A 13,714-nucleotide genomic window follows, 5' to 3' on the forward strand; every position below is an offset into this window, starting at 1 on the left:
GAGAAAGGCACAAAATCAAGCTGATTTAACTTATTGCAGATTTATGACTTCAGAAAAGACTTCTTTGCTAGTCAACTATTTTTCTTCCCCCATTGACCTTCTCCTCAACCTCTTGCATTTGTCCACCAATAAACTGAAAGTTCTATCTCAGAGGTCCCCTTTTGTCTCTTATAAAGGTGCAGGGGGAGGAAACATATCTTCTTAATAATGGAGGAGACTAATGGGGGAAAGGGTATTCAGAAGGAGGATATGGTATGTCAAACAATGTCTCACATTACAGAGAAGTAAAGGAAGACAAGGACCTGCGGAAACAGACCACTTTCTGCTGTCTCCCCATAGTCTCATCTGACCAACTCTACCCCACCAGAAAATAATACTCCATTCTTGGGGCCTTCCATAAGAGAGCCTTTTGCCAGTCCGAAATTAGGCCTCTATGCCAATGCTACTTCCTACAATTTCTTCACTATGCTCCTTCTTTTCAGAGCCCCTTTATTTGTTGTCTTCCCCTAACAGAATGTAAGTTCCTTGAGGGGAAGAAGAGTCTTGTTTGCTTTTATACGTATCTCCTGGATTTAGCACAGTGCCTGTCTCTTTGTCACTATTTCTGTCTCTCTGTCTCTGTCTCTCTGTCTACTCTCTCTGTGTGTTTCTGTCTCTGTCTTGCTTTGTCTCTATTTCTGTCTCTGTCTCTCTGCCCATCTCCCTGTGTCTGCCTCTGTGTCTCTGTCTCATACACACACACACACACACACACACACACACACACACACACATTCTCTCTCTCCCTCTTTCTCTTCCTCTCTCTCTCTCTCTCTATCTCTCTCTCTCTCTCTCCCCCTCTCTCTCTCTCTCTCCCTCTCTCCCTCCCTCCCTCCTTCCCTCTCTCTCTCCCTCTGTCTCTCTCTTTCATGTTTCCAGTGCCCCACACCACTGACATTCTGAGCCTCCTATCTCTGGGGCTTGGGGTTCCCTGGAGGATTTCATGGATGTTCAGGCTTCCATTCTCAAGGCCTTGAGTTTCTCCTCTGTGTTATCTGCATCAGCTCTCCTGACTTTGGGTACTCCCTCTTTTTTGAAAGATCACTCTAAGGGTATAGATCAGGTGTTAATTTAATAGACAACATCATGTGAATTGGGCATTACCAATGACCTTCCATTACCTATGGCCTTACCTATGACCTTCACCCATTACTTTTTGACCTTCTTCATCCATAACAGATGGAGTTAACCCAATAATACTTAGAACAAGAAAAGTTCATACTCAGTTGAAGAATTCACCTTAAAAAAAGTTCTTGGCTTATTCAAAAGAAAGGCATCAATTCCAGGACAGAGGCCGCTTTTACGTTAATCTTGTTTATTAAAAAAAAAAGTTAATTTTGTCAAGAGAATCTCAAAGGAATACCAGTTCAAAGGCATTCTATTTTTTCAGTCTTTGACTGAAAGGTTGACCATCAATATTTAACACCATTGGCCACTCTTTCTTTGGGATATCTTTTCCTCCCTGGGCTTCAGAGCTAGTACCATGTGCTGGATCTCTTGCTTTGGTCTTGTTTCCTTCACTGATTCTTAATTTGCTTCCGGATCCCATAAAGTAGATGTCATGTTTGTCCCTCTTGTCTTCTCTCTTATACATTCTTTCTCATCAATCTCATTCGTTCTCCATGACTTCTACTTACCTCATCTACATAGATAACTCTCAAATCTGTATTTCCACCTCTGACTTCTCTCCCAAGTTTCTAAATCAAATACTCACTTGCCTACAGAACATCTCCCCTGTATGTCCTCCTAAAAGACAAAATTTATTACATCCCAAACCAAGCTCATCAGGCAAGCCAAACTGGACTACCCCATAGTCTTATTTCCCTAGATATCAGCCAATTCAGCCTTTTGCTTGTACCTTTGGATCCCCAAACCTCCTTCTCTTTCATATTTCACTGTACCTTACAGTGGAATGGTCACTTACTCAGTCACTCATCTTAGAAGCTTTGGTGTGACCTTTGTCTCTTTTTTCTCCTCTACTAGCCTCCTGTCAGGTGCCAAATTCTACTGTTTTCACCTTTCATATGCATTCCTTCCTTTTTATTTTCATGCTCATCTTCTCCCAATAAGACCTTTCATTGCTACCTGCCTAGACTGTCATTGCATTAACCTTCTATCTCTTACAATCTCCACTCTCTACTCCCAACAAACCATCCTTCTATTAAATTGATCTTGCTCATGCACAGATCTTGCCAAGAGATTTTTCCTTTCAAAATCTGGCATTGGCTCCTAATGGACTGTTGAGCAAAATTCAGTTCCTTAAGCTGGCATGGCAGCTCCTCCACTATCTTGGATTATTGTGCTTTCTAACCTCATTTCATAGTAGGATGCTGAATGACTGTGTCCTATAGTATCCTGGGATTATAGCTACAAAGGGACTTTAAAGGTTATTTAGTCTAATCACCTCATTTGTAGATAAGGAACCTGAAACCCAAAGAGGGTAGTGACTTGCCCAAGGTCACACAGATAGTAAATAAGCTAGGATTCAATCTTAGGTCTTGAAATGCCAAATGCAGCCCTGCACCTTCAGCACTCTTTCCAACACACCAAACTCCCTCTGGGTGTGGTCCACTTCAGTCTTCTTTGCATTTTTATCAAACCTTAAATTCATACCATCCTGAATTTCAATTTTTTGCCTACTTTTATACAAATGAAAGAGACTTTAGAGACATTCACACTTGAACTACAATTGAAATCTTTAGATGAGAAAACTGCGTCCATCTCACAGCATTTCCTTCTATGTTATAAGAATTTACTAGCTTAGATTTAACCAAAGGTTGTGATAGAAACCAAGGGCAAGCACCTACCTTTTTGAAGGATCTTATTAAATCCCTAAAAACAAAACTCCGAGATCTGAAAACTTCAAGATAGGAAAACCTGACCCATTTTTAGGAAGTTAAAATAATATGCCAGCACCATCTATCAGGAGAATAGGGATTTTTTTTTTCCAGATGGAAGATAGAATTTCAGGAGAGGGCTGGTGTGCCTTGAAATATTTAGAAGACTGCTTAAATTAGATCATTACTTCTTTTTAAAGAACTGGAATGTACCACCGCTAATCGGATCTCTGTTCTGAATATATCCTCCTAGCTATGCAGCCAAGTCATTATGGATTACCATTCAGATAAAGCCCAGAAATAAGAAAGTGATAATGAAGACCCAGCTGTTACTAAATAACCAAATCAAGACATATTTGATGGGAAACGCTGATGATCTGGCAATCTTGTCATAAGCTTTTAGTTCTAAGGACAGGCTTCATTTCCTTGCTATTAATGGAATGGTGATCCTGCTTAACAAAGAGCAGAACTTCACAGCAATATACCACAAGGGTCTCCTAGCACAAATAAATGGGTAAGTCAACCATTTCACTCCCAGAAATGGAATGCCAAGACTGGGTTGGTCTGTTCCTTCTTCCAGGGGCAAAGGATTTCATGCGGACCTCAGGTCCATGGCAATGTTGGTAAGATATGGTGGTAAGTGTGAGAACCCTGAAATGTAACTAATGCTATCCAATACCACTGCTATGTCTTCTATAACTTCCCAATAGAATGAAGTTCCTTGAGGAGAGGAATTATATTGCTTTTGTTTTCATATCCAGAACCTAGCCTTGTGACTTACACATAGTAAGCACTTGTTAAATACTGATTCAATTTAACTGAATTGAGATATGTTAGATTTTATGCCTTCAATACAAGATTGTGCATGATGAGGGCACAGTCTCTAGGAACCCCTTGAACTCTCCTTGAATCTTCCCACTCAACCTGGCCTTGGCCTGAGGCTACAACCATTAAGCCCAAATGCCTACCTTGCCCAGTCCTCTATTGTCCAGCTGTTTCCCACCCTTAATCCTGTTTCCCATCCTTAATCCTGATCAAAATATCTATACCCTAGCTCCGCTACCCCAGCCCTTGATGGGTTGTCATTTCCATATAGCCTTCAGCTATTTCCCCCACCCTGGAGTCTGACCTCGTCCTTAAGTCCCTCCCTAGACCCCTCCTCTGGTCACCCCAGACCACCCCTCAATCCCTCCCACAAACTTTGTGTATATAATCTCCATCTTGCCTCCATGAAGGTGGTCAGAACCAATCTAGCTCAGATGGGTCTGGCCCTTTTTCCTTACAGGCGTCGCAAGGGGTGGGATCTCTCGGGGCAGGCTTATTTGGCTAACTCTTAATAAACTTTATCCTTTCCCTTGGCTGAGAAAGCTTGAGTCGAATTCTTTCGGCAGGACCCGGCGTGTCGGTACTTTGGGGTGTCGAGCACCTCTCACCCCAAACCCTCATCATGCATATTATATGTTTGGTTAATAATGAATCTAACAAAACTATATGGCATAACTACCAAGGGACCTGCCTTATTAACTTTGGAAAATCCCCTGGCTTTATCTGTACTTTATCTGATTTGCCTTTTCATTTTTGGTCCAAGTCCAAAGACTGAAAGTTAGCAAGTTTCCACAAAGCTGCCACATAGCAGAACTCATATGATTGAAAAGTGATGGAAATATGAGTGATTGAACTGTTTGGCTGATAAGGACTTCTCAAAAAAAGAGTTATGGAATAAAACAGCCAATAAAACCATCTTGAAAGAAAAATGGCCAATGTCTACAAAGTTAGAGGAACAACAGGAAGCAGTTTTCCCTCCCTTTCCTATCATGGGAGTGCTCTTTGCCTTACATTTGGAAAGGTAGGGTCAACATCTGCATTTCATTTTAAATAACAAAGTCAAGAGCACCCAGAGCAATTCCAAATGCTCTAGTAGTATCAGCGTTCAGCTGTTTGGAGGTGTTCCATTCTCATAAGTGCTTAACAAAAAGAGAGACTCAGCAAAATTAACAAAAACTGAGAAATAAAGGCCATTTCTAAAACTTGAGGTCAGATATACCCAAAGAGTTTACATTTAGAAATAAAATTTAGCAGGACCTGACCTAAACAAAATAACAGCCAAGACTCCATCTGTTATACACCAGCCCTCTGGCCTACCATGGTCGCTTTCTAATGTCTTACTTTAATTTTCCATTTATAACTACCTTTCCATGATATTGTTGGAGAGTTTGGTAGAAACTAGGAGCACCTAGAGTGGAATTTCTGCATCTATTATGAATTACCATTGGCACTTCACAGTGCCAATATGTCAAGTATCTATTATTTCACTCCACTGCCACAAATGTCAATGTCTTCAAATCTTGTCATGGCCATAAAGATGAATCTCCTGGTGATCAAGTATTAAAAACATTAATAACTAATAAGACCTTTCTTTATACCATTTATGTATAAAACATTTGTTTCTCCTTACCAAAACCCAGTGAGATAAACATTATTTTATCTACAACTGGTGTCCATATGTATCATAAACTCAAATATCCAAAATGGAATTCATCATATCTCTTCCATCCATTCTACTTGTATTCCAAATTTTCTTCTTTCTGTGTAATGTACTACTTACCTCCCAGACACCTATGACTATTATAAAGAGTAATGGAGACTAGTGGCTAGTACCTAATCAAACCTCTTCTTTTCTTCCTGGCAGATATTAATGCATGTTTGTAGTGTCCTACCATCTGAGATAGAAGGGTGACATGCACTATAAAGTCAGAGATATTTGTCAATGGATATTTAAGAAGGTTTCTCTATTAACACAAACATTAATGGCAAAACAGGACTCGGTCTCAGCACATCTTACGGAGCATTTACTCAATAGAACTTGAGTAGGGCTTAGAAACAGGTAATCAACAACCTTCCTCAGTAATGCATGCAATATATCACTAGGCATAAATAAAAAGGATTCCATAACCACATCTATGCTCTATTTTTACAGAATCTTCCACATGAGGGTCTTTCCCCTTAATATGTCTTCTACTTTTATCTTCTTATTTGTAAATATTAGCAATGAGTAATATGTTTAATCATCTTCTGTGAAATCAGCTAAATTCTAATGTTGTTTGATTATATCTAGTCACAAAAATGCCAAGTGCATTATCATTTAGAGTGCTTTGCTTAAACAGCCATGCAAATGGGAACACCCGGAAATCAGCATACATCAGGAAGGACCTGTGTTTCCTTATGGCACAGTCTTATTTTATTCCACTCTCTTACTCTTTAAAATAATGCATTTTCCAGCACATCATTTCCCTAAATGACGATGATCCATCACCACTGGAGATTGACTCATGAGGCCCATTAATAAAGGTGAATATTCTCAGCAGATTTGCTCTTTGGGAAGGTACATTGGTCATGAATATATTATTCTTTGGCTTTTGCCAAGAAGCCACCCCACATGCTTTTGCAAATTCTATTTTCCCTACTTAGGCACTTCTCCAGATAATAAATAACATCCACCCCTTCTTGATTAAATAGCTATTCATTTTACAGTGTATCAAAATGAAGGGGGGAGGGGAAGATATTTTTTTCTCTCTTCTGAGCACCTGGAATTTAATGACTATAATAGAGACTACCTTGGACAATCAATTCCAGACTCAGAACATGAGAGTTTTTAAGTTAGAAGGAGTATTTGAGGCCTAGTCCAACTTTTCATCTTATAGAAAAGGGAACTGAACCCCAGAGACTTACTTACTTGTGGACATATAGGTCACAAATGACAGAGGTAGTATTTGAACTTAGGCTCGTTTATTCCATATCCATTGCCTTTTTCACCATACTGGACTGTCTCTAAGTACAATAATATTGAAAAACTTCAGATTAGCAATCACCAATTTCAAAAATCTAGTTACTAGACAAATTTCAAATTCCCACTAAAAAGCTTTTTAATCTAAGCATCTATGGATCACTTAGAATATGTAAACCTGCATTCATTCAGCAATACTTTTTTTTTTTATTTAGCATTCACCACATGCAATGACTGTTATAGAAATGAAGGAAGACATGAAGGTAAATAGAGCATGTCTCTGACCACAATGAACTTGTAGAGAAAGACTTGTAACCTGGGGTCCATGAGGAGTTTTGGCAGGGAGAGGGACAGTGGATTATTTTCTTAAATATTTTTATAACACTACTTCAATATAATTGGTTTGATTCAAAATCCTACATATTTTATTTTCTGCATTTAAACACAATCTGAGGAGTCTCGAAGCTTCATCAGATTGCCAAGTGGGTCCATTACACACAAAGAAGCTTAAAAAGTACTGTTCTTAATAAAGTAATTGTGGAATTTATGATCTATAACACCAACATGAAAGAATGGCCTTTGTTGTAAGACCTTGGATCATTTCAGTTAGCTGGTCACATACTTCATCACATGCTCCATCAATCTCACTAACTCACTGCTTCTATATTTTCAAATCTTAGAATTTAGTTCGACCATGATGGCTTAGCTATTCTATGTGGCGTAGAAATGACAGTGGGTTCTTAAATTCTTTTTTTTTTGGGGGGGGGGGTTCTTAAATTCTACATCATGGGAACCTCAAGGTCTGGAAGGTAAGCTGATGGCTCAGAGATGTGGGCATTAGAAAACTGGGGTGATGGATTCTATGTCTGCTATTCAAGTAGAGAAGCTGATCACAGGAAAGGGGCCATTTGATTCATTCATCCACGGAAATTCAGGACTATCATATACTATAGCATGGAGGGATTGTGACCTGCATCAATGGAACCACTCAGCCATGCCAGTAAAATCATGCATCACTGATGAAATGATTTAATTTCCAAATGCCATTCAAATATTTTAGAAACAGTTGTCTACTGCCCGAGAGCTTTTCACCTTGATTCAGAAGCAATGCCAAAATGGTGCATCTGTCCAATGGAATCGTCATAACTTCCTTGAACTTCCAGATGTTTAAAATAAGACACTTCCTCACCTTCCCCATGCTCTTTCCCCAAAGCATTTCTCTTTGATGGTCTTTTAAATGTAGTTTGGACTTCTTTGGGATCTGAAATAGCATTTAATTTAAATATTAAGTGAATACTGAGCCCAACCCTTAATCTAAACACAGAATTTGAAATGACTGTGGGAGGTTGAATTTTTTGGACAGAGCATTTAGCTTCAGGAAAATACAAAAGAAACACTGTCCCCTGCAATATGGCTAGATTGACAATTTTCTTAGTGTAAGGAAGTTCCTCCTTGAATATACATCAGCATAACTCTATAAATTATGGTCTTGGCTGACTGATACACAGAGAGGATAAGTGACTTGCCCTGGGTCCCACAGCCAGTATGTGCCAGGAGTGGGATTTGAACCCACCCCTTGGGCACTACCTAACACAGATTGTCTTTAAAGATTCATCTTTTCTTCAAGGTAGTTACTTCCTCCACTGAAAAAGACACAAATCCCCTACCACCAAGTAAGCAATTTTTACAATCATCTTGAAGGCTAACCCTTTTGGAATTAAGTAAGCCCTTCTGAATTTATCTGACTTGGACCTTGGGCAAGAGACAGGCAGTTTATTGACAGGGCTTTCCAGCTTGATACGGTCTCCTAGAGGCATCTAGTGTTATAGTGACTAGAGCACTGAACCTGGAATCAGGAAGATCTGAGTTCAAATCCAGTCTCAGACACTCACTAGTCATATGTCCCTAGGCAAGTCACTTAACCTCTGTCTGCCTCAGTTTTCTTATCTGTAAAATGGGAATGATGATAGTACCTGGTTTCCAGGGTAGTAGTGAGTATAAAATGAAATAATATTTGTCGAGAGCTTTGCAACTTTGAAGTACTATATAAATGGTAGCAATAATTATTAGGTTTTTAACCAAGGGTCTCTGAAACTTTTTTTAATTAATATTTTGTTAGCTATATTTCAATATAATTTGTTTCCTTTGTAATCCCATGTATTTTACCCTGTGCACTTAAAAATATGGGTCCATTTCATACACACACATACACACACACACACACACAGTTAAGAACTCACTTAGATTTTGTGATACTTTGGCATAGCTTTCCATAAAGAGTCATAAGGATAAAACTTTGGTGGAAGCCAAAATATATTAAATTTCTAAAAAGAAAGATGTGGGGAAATTTAAAAGCCCACATAGGGCAACTGGAATCATATTTTAAATGTTCTAGCAAGTATACAGAGATGGGGAACCTGTAGCCTTGAGGCCAGATGTGGTCATCTATGTCCTCTAGGTCCTCAAGTGTGGCCCTTTGACCAAACTATGAAGTTTGAATTCAGTCAAAGAAAGGGCTGCACTTGAGGATCTAGAGGGCCACATGTGGCTCTCAGGTCACAAGTTTCCCAGATATGAGGGCATTCAATCAATGAAAATGATGGCTCAAATATTTTTGATTAATCAGATTAAATTATTTTGACTTGTAATACAGGTATTAGAAAACTATTAGGCCTTAAATTATTTGAAATATATTTTATTAAATTTGGTATTTATAGGAGCCATGCCACAAAAGCTTCTGGTAGCATAAAGGTGTCACTGCTCACCAAATAAGGACTTAAAATGTAGGAAAAATACCATGGGAGATGGGAAGGGGAAAGGGCAGACTTAGAGAACTTAGAGATGAGTCCTTTCTGAAAGATTTAAAATAAAACACCTTTATAGAAACACCAGCTTAGAGAAGGAAATACTCAATTCAAATCAGCTGATAAAGACAATGCAAACATACCAAGAAAAATTATATTCCCAAAAGGAAAAAAGAAGAAAGATAGGGAAAAAATTGGTGACTGGTACAAAATAGATCAAATGAACATGAATTTGCTTGCTGACTTTAGTCTTACTAAGAATTCCCTGCTAAGGAATTAATGCTAAGATCATTAGAGAGAAAGAGGAGACAGACAGAGCTCTGCCATGAGTTAGAGGTATTCCTGAGGGTAGGAGTTCAAATTAATAATAATAATTTTTAAAGTTATAAAAGACCAATCAATTAAATGCAATGTCTTGAGGCCTAAAAGCTGCCTTAGTCTAGCAAACCTACAGGGTACATTGGGACTGGGAGATAATTAGTTGGCTCATTGAATAGGCCTACATACAAGAGCACATGGAAGTGATTAGGGGTTCAGACAGAACATAGAGCTTTTCTTTCATGGTTCACTCTGTTTTATAATTACCTACAATATTATAAGCAGATATTAAGGGATATTGGATCTCCTTTGACATTCATTTGTCTTCTAACCTTTCTGTACCTGCTCATCCTATCTTTCCATCTCCTCATACCAGTTAATTAGATGCAGTGTTTTTAACAGCTCCAAGTTAATATACAAGCTGCAGGTGGGAGGGAGGACAGCACGACAAAATGGAAGGAGTACTGGTCAAGCTGTGAATTTGTTCAGTCTTTCGGGAAAGCAATCTGGAACTATGCTCCCAAAGTCACCAAGCTTTGGCCCAACTATACCACTAATAGCCCAGTAGAAAAAATCAAATAAAACAGGAAAAGATCTATATATACAAAATTATTTATAACCAAACTTTCCCAGGCAGCCAGAAATTAGAAATTAGGGTACTGTCCTCATAATTTGGAAAGATTAAACAAATTATAGTATATGAATGTAATGTCATGTTATTGAGCCATAAGAAATGACAAAATGGCCAGTTTCTGAGGAAACTGAGAAGACCTCTATCAACTGATGCAGAGTGAAGTGAGCAGAACTAGGAGAATAATTTCTACAACGAAAACAACGTTATAAAGAAAAATAACTTTTGAAGTCTGACCAGTGTGGTGATAAATCATGATTCCTGAAGACTGAAAATGAAATATACTACTCATCTTCTGACAGAGGAGATGGGATTAAAATGCAGAGGGAGAAATACCTTTTGGGGCATGACCAATGCAGGAATTTGTTTTTATTGGACAATGCCTATTTGTTATGAGAGGTTTCTTTTTTTTTTCTTTTCCTTTCCTTTTATTTTGTTTAATAGAGATTGGGGAGTGGTAGTACACTACAGATTACAAATGAAAGTATATGTTAATTATTTTTTTAAGTAGACAGAATGTTACGTTAGTTAGAGGACCTGAGTTCAAATCTTCCCTTTATACTTACTACTCATGGAATCTTGGAAACTCAGTTATCTTATTAGTAAAATGAGGGATTTGAACCAGTAACTTCTAAGATCCATTTCAGCTCTAAATCTGTGGTCCACATTTAGCATTCTAATGAATCACAAATGCTAATATCATTAGAGTGAAAGAGGAGGGAGACAAACAGAGGCAGAGAGAGACCCAGGTCAGAAGTAGAAGTCAAAGCCTTCCATGATGATTGGTAGTGGGATCAAGACTGAGAATGGCTGTACTTATGACCTGGGGGAAGGAGTGAAGGGGGTATGGGAGACAGAAACAGAGGAATAGAGATGGAGGAGGAGGAGGAAAAGAGGAAGGGGGAAGATGAAGAGGGAGGAAAAAGAGGAAGGGGAGGAGGAAGGAGAGGAGGAGGGAAAGGAAAGGAGGAAGAGGGAAAGGAGGAAGAAGGGAAGGAAAAGAGAGGGATTGGGGGGAAGAAGGAAAGGAGGAGGAGAGGGAACAGGAAGGGGAGGGGAAGAAAGGGAGGAAGAGGAAGGTGAGGAGTGGGAAGAGAAGATGAAAAAGAAATTATTTTTAATCTCTTCATTATGAAATGGGGGGGCGGAGCCAAGATGGCAGTTGGAAAGCGGGGAATAGCGTGACCTCCCTGCTGAGTCCCTCCAAAAACCTATAAAAAATGGCTCTGAACCAATTCTAGAACAGCAGAACCCACAAAACAGCAGAGGGAAACAGGGCTCCAGCCCAGGACAGCCTTGATGGTCTCTCGGTGAGGTCTATCCCACATGGAGCGGGGAGCCGTGGGGAGCCGTGGGGAGCCGAGGGGAGCCGAGCCCAGCCGAGCCCAGTGCGAGCTGCACGGACCAACCAGACCAGAAGCTAGGTGGAAAGTGCCCTAGCGCCCTGAATCAGTGAGCTACGGCAGTTACCAGACTTCTCAACCCACAAACACCAAAGACAACAGAGAAGGTTAGTGGGAAAAGCTGCGGGAGTGGAAGGAGTTCGCAGTTCAGCTACCAGCCCCGGGGGCAGCGGAGGTGGGGCAGCTACAGCTGTTGTTGCTTCCGGCCCCAGGCCCACCTGGTGGGAGGAATTAAGTGGTGGATAAGAGCAGGAGTGCACAGCCTGCTGAAGATCTAAGCCCAGTCCGGGTTGGGGGTTCTTGGGGAAGGAGCAGTGCTGGTGTGGCAGAGCTGGCGCATCCCCCTCAAACGTGGAACATAGAACTCTTTAGTCTACAAGCAGTCATACCCCGCTGAAAAACTCAAGGGTCAAGTTAGTTGGTTGGGAATATGGCCAGGCAGCAAAAACACACCCAGATTTGGATTCTTTCTTTGGTGACAAAGAAGACCGAAACATACAGCCTAAAGAAGTCAACAAAGTGCAAGAGCCTACACCAAAAGCCTCCAAGAAAAACATGAACTGGTCCCAGGCCATGGAAGAGCTCTTCATTATGAAATGTCACTTCTGCACACACCCTTTCTCTTCCTAGGCAGTTATACAACAGTGTCAGAAATAGCATCTACTAAGGTTCAGAATGGGCAGGTGAAGAACATTGTTAGTCAGAAGTTCAGAGAGAAGAAATTTAGACAAGGAAATTAAGCAATTTTCCTAATGCATTGATAATATTTGGACTAAACACCATTTAGATTAAACAGATACCTAGAAAGATTCCTCCTGTTTTAGAATAACATGGTTACAATAACAAATATATTAGTCACATATATTGGTCACAACTATATGGAACATCATGGCAATTCTGGAGGGAAGCCAAAAAAGTTATCTGAGTGGTGAAAAGGTCATAAGGCCTAAGCACAAAAGCTCATGTACTTTATTCTTTTTTTTTTGTTTTTTGTTTTTAGAATATGTGCCTTTTTCTTTTCTTTTTTTAATTAAGATTTTTTAGTTTTACTTTACAACACTCAGTTCTGCATGATTTTTAGTTCCAGGTTTTCTTCCTCCACCCCAAGACAGCATGGAAACTGATATATCTTCTACATATAACGTCACATTAAACTTATTTACACAATAGTCAAGTTATAAAGAAGAATAATGACCAATGGAATGAATCATGAGAAAGAGGCAACAAAGCCAAAAAAAAGCAAAAACAAAAGAGAAAAACAAAAACAAGAAAAAAAAAGGAGTGCAAATTGTTTGCCTCAATCTGCATTCAGACTCCATAGTTCTTTCTCTGGATGCAGACATCTCTCTCCATCGTGAGGCCTTTAGAGTTGTCTTTGCACCTTGTGTTGCTGAGAAGAGCAAAGTCTATCAAGGTTAGTCATCACAGAATCAATATCTCTGTGGTTGTGTACAATGTTCTCCTGGCTCTGCTCCCCTCACTCAGCATTATATCATGTAGGTTTTTTCCAGGTTATTATGAATTCTGTATCTTCCCCATTTCTTAGAGCACAATAGTATTCCATTACATTCATATACCACAACCTGTTCAGCCATCCCCCAATTGATGGGCATTCCCTTGATTTCCAATTCTTTGTTACCACAAAAAAGAGCCGCTATAAATATTTTGTACATACAGGTCTCTTTCCCATTTGTGTGGTCTCTTTAGGATACAGCCTTAGAAGTGGTAATGCCCCAGCAACAAAGGGTATGCACATTTTTATAGCCCTTAGTTCCAAATTGTTTTCCAGAATAGCTGGATCAATTCACAGCTCCACCAACAATGTATTAATGTTCCAATTTTCCCACAACCTCTCCAGCATTTATCATTTTCCTGTTTTGTCATTTTTGCCAATCTGA

This window comes from Trichosurus vulpecula, chromosome 6 (assembly GCF_011100635.1).
Source record: "Trichosurus vulpecula isolate mTriVul1 chromosome 6, mTriVul1.pri, whole genome shotgun sequence".
NCBI lineage: Eukaryota > Metazoa > Chordata > Mammalia > Diprotodontia > Phalangeridae > Trichosurus > Trichosurus vulpecula.